This window comes from Galeopterus variegatus, unplaced genomic scaffold, assembly GCF_000696425.1.
Source record: "Galeopterus variegatus unplaced genomic scaffold, G_variegatus-3.0.2 Scaffold2430, whole genome shotgun sequence".
Lineage (NCBI taxonomy): Eukaryota > Metazoa > Chordata > Mammalia > Dermoptera > Cynocephalidae > Galeopterus > Galeopterus variegatus.
The window spans coordinates 54,562-58,393 of NW_007728541.1; the positions used below are offsets into that span (position 1 = coordinate 54,562).

Here is a 3,832-nt window from a genome sequence, read left to right on the forward strand (position 1 = left end):
TCTCTACATTTGTTACCATGAAATTAGAATAGGCTCAGATAGAAAAATAAAAAAATTATTTGGTAAGTGGTTATATTTAAGCCCAAAATAAAAGGGAGTATATGTTCATTAATTTTTTTGAGGATTTAGGTTGTTTTTTGGTCTGTAGATTATTTCCTAAAGTTGTATTTTATGACAATGTTAGAGTAAGTGGTTATATTTAAGCCCAAAATAAAAGGGAGTATATGTTCATTAATTTTTTTGACGATTTAGGTTGTTTTTTGGTCTGTAGATTATTTCCTAAAGTTGTATTTTATGACAATGTTAGTATCACAAAAGTCTTTCCCCTGTGATACTAAAGACAAGTCTTTCCCCTGTGATACTAACTAAAAGAGAAAAAAGAAAGCAAGAAAGGAGAATTTCATGGTCACATTAGTTAAGAAAATTGTGGTTTTCTGCAGGATTTTTCTGAGCCTTTAATGTTGTTACAGGTTATTGTAGTAATTTATATGATGTCATAAAAGTCTAAACTGTGACAGCTGCAGAGACAGACGAATGGTGTTTAGGGAGTTTTTAAGGATTGGAGTCAATATGTCTTGGACATTTAATTGATGTTAGCATAAGGTCAAGGGATAAGTGAAGAATAGTCTCCAGGTTTCCTCTTTGGTCAGCTGAGTAGATAGTGATGCCATTAATGGAGAGAGACTGCAGGAGAAGGAGCAAGTTTGAAAGGAAGATAATTAAATTTATTTAGATTGGATTGATTGAATTCAGAAGTTTTGAGACATTCAAGTGCCTCATGTCCAGGAGATAATTAGGTAGGTCTGTATCTTGGGGATACAAGTCCCCCTTCTGAGGGACTTGTGATAGTTAAAACCACAGGAGTGAATACTGTCCCAGTGGGGTATGTAGTATAAGAAAAGAAAAGGGCCAAGGGTGACACCCTAAGAAACACCAACTTTGAGATGAGTGATAGAGGTACTGGAGAGGGAAAAACAACAGTGGGAAGGTTTTTGGTTTTTTTTTTCCTTCTAGAGCCTATGGGAAAGAGGATGCTTTTTTCCACCGAGATGAATATTAAGAAAAGGAATGTCTGCGAACTATGGAGATTGCATCTTGCTTTGTTTCATTTATTTAGCACTCTATGTCATACCTAACAATACTACTACGTTTCTTAAGTTTATTAACAGGCAGGGAGAAGTCTCTAAACCCAGTAGGGGTTGTGATGGTACTGTCGTAGGATTTTTATATTATTTTAGGAATGGATTTTTATTCTTACTCATATTCTTAAGAAAATTGAAAAAGAGAATTTTTCCTTTTTCTGGAACTGTTCCTGGGATACTAAAATAAGTATAAGAATTGTTATTTCAAATCACCTTATATTCAGGGGGAAAACATCCAGGAAATTCTGACTTGAAAAAAGACAATTTCACATTTACTATGAGATTGCAAAGTCCTTGACTCACACCTTTCAGTTTGAAAACTTCAGTGGCAAACTGGAATGGGAATGAATAAATACATGACTCAGACCAGTGTTATGGAAAATATCTTCCAAAATAATATTTGTATTTTATGCCAAAATGAACTAAGTCTAGCAAGTGTTTTAAGATAATATTAGTGATTAATTGATTTGAGGGCAATGAAAGATTGGTATTTAATTTCTTCTTTGAAATTTAATACTTCACCTTTGATGTCTTCACATAGTTGTAGGTACATGTCTCAAGTCATGAAAGCATGATCTTAAGCTCTCAGGTACCTCTGATACCAGTATTATCCAACTCTGCTTGGGAAATAACTTTTTCAACTAGTCTAGAGTTGCTTATACAGTACTGAATTAATCATCACTAATTATTTTGATAAGATTACAGTATTCCGTATTAACATATACTTACATCTTTGCAATTATTATTTTTGTTCCTGTAAAATTGTATTCAGTGGAGTTGAGCTGGTAGAGTGAGCAGGTTGTTGTTTCCTGCAGCATTTTTTATAATGATATGTATAATGCCATACATATCTCCGAACATCTCTAGGAAGAATTATAATGTCTGAAAAACACTTAGAAGCTGTTGGATACAGTGTATCTCTTTATAGAATAATTAATTTGGGGCTTTAATCCAATGTCTTGATAATGAAAGGACAAATTCATATGTGTAAATATAGCACTGTTAAGAACTCTCACATAACTAAAATTACTTGATCATATGTGCCTTTATAGAGATGTGCTGTAGCTTCAAAGATATGCCTTTGTCTTCTTAAAGTCTATATTGTGTATTAAGAAACATGCAGCAGAGTGAATTCATTTTGATAGGTACTGTCTTTTCAAAGAATTGGTAACTTCTAATAACATTTGTCAATATATACGTAGATGTGCATAAAAATATAACTTCTTGCCGTCTGACATGGGTTTTTCTGGCTTTCTGTGCCTTTATCAATTCAGTGTTTTGCTCTTGGTCATGTGAACTTTTCACCAATTGGATTTTGAGTTTTTCCTAGTTTGTGTTTTAACAAATTGTTTTTGTTTTTGTTTTTGCTTTCATATTTCAATCATTCTGGTGTAGGGCATTTCTGATCTGCAATTGTTCTATAATATGTCTTAGTAAATTTTAAGTGATACCAAGACATAATAGTATACTCATTTTACTTAAGATATAGTTAAGTATTTTTAAATCAAAATCAATCATCTAGAATTTTGAAATTAAAAAAAAAAAGTAAGCCAACATGCTATATAAACCTATTCTGTACTTACACACTGAATGTGTACAATCTTACTTAAAACACAATCTCTAAGAGTTTCCAGAAGTGTAAGTTTTAAGGAAAATGTTTTAACTTTGTTGCACAGAAATGTTTGCAGATCAGCATTGCTGACTACCAAAAAAACATATAGTAACATGCAATGTCATCTGATTTTTAGTTGTGCTTCCATGTTGCTGCAGTTAAATTCTGTGCATCAAAATAATTGGCCTTCATGTACTAGATGTATTTCAGTTTTAAGTTGTTATTGAAAATATGCAAACTGAGTGAATTATAATTTTTCCATATATTTTTATAGCTTTGTTGTCTCTGATAACATCTCATTTGACATGTTTTTTCTGTTTGTCATTCAAGAGAAAATTGCATCTTTAGCATGAAACCGTAAATTTCCTAGTTTTTATGTAGAACTACTATAATTTTTTAATGTCCATTTTTGACAAAGATCATTTAATTTTCCCAGAGCTTTAGTTCACAGAAATGTCTTTTTCCCCCAATCCTAGGCTTGCTTTTTCTTCAGTGTAATATTTGTACATTTTAAGAAAAATTTCCAGTTAAGAGACATCTTGCTCATGATGAAATACTTTAAAGGGCTTAATAAAATGTTTCTTCGGTATTCATGTTTATCTTATCGTCAGACTATGTGGTAGTAGGAAAAATCTTCAAATTTCATTAATACCTCTTAGCATGAACAAATCTATTTGAAGAGTTATCAGAAACTTTGAAATTCTACTTAATTTTACTAGTCCTTAGATAACTATACTTTTAGAAATGTACACAATCATTTGCATTAGAACTATCTCAATTCGAAATTAAAAGGGAGACTATTTCTACCATTTGGCTTTAAATGAAAACTGAAATAAAACTTTTGGAACTTTTCTTTAGATGTGTGTTCAATATATCTATGCTTGTTTTTAGAAAACATATTTGTGGAAAAATTTATAGGCATCTCAACATTTATTAAATGTTTAAACCATATTCAAAATAAAACTTTTGGAACTTTTCTTTAGATGTGTGTTCAATATATCTATGCTTGTTTTTAGGAAACATATTTGTGGAAAAATTTATAGGCATCTCAACATTTATTAAATGTTTAAACCATATT

The 3,832-nt window shown here is 31.2% G+C and overlaps 1 protein-coding gene across 1 annotated transcript in view; it reads left to right on the forward strand.

The window, feature by feature from the left end:
• KIAA1468 (KIAA1468 ortholog) overlaps window positions 1-3,832 on the forward strand; it is a 145,025-nt gene that overhangs the window by 32,157 nt on the left and 109,036 nt on the right. The gene's annotated exons all lie outside the window — the stretch shown is intronic.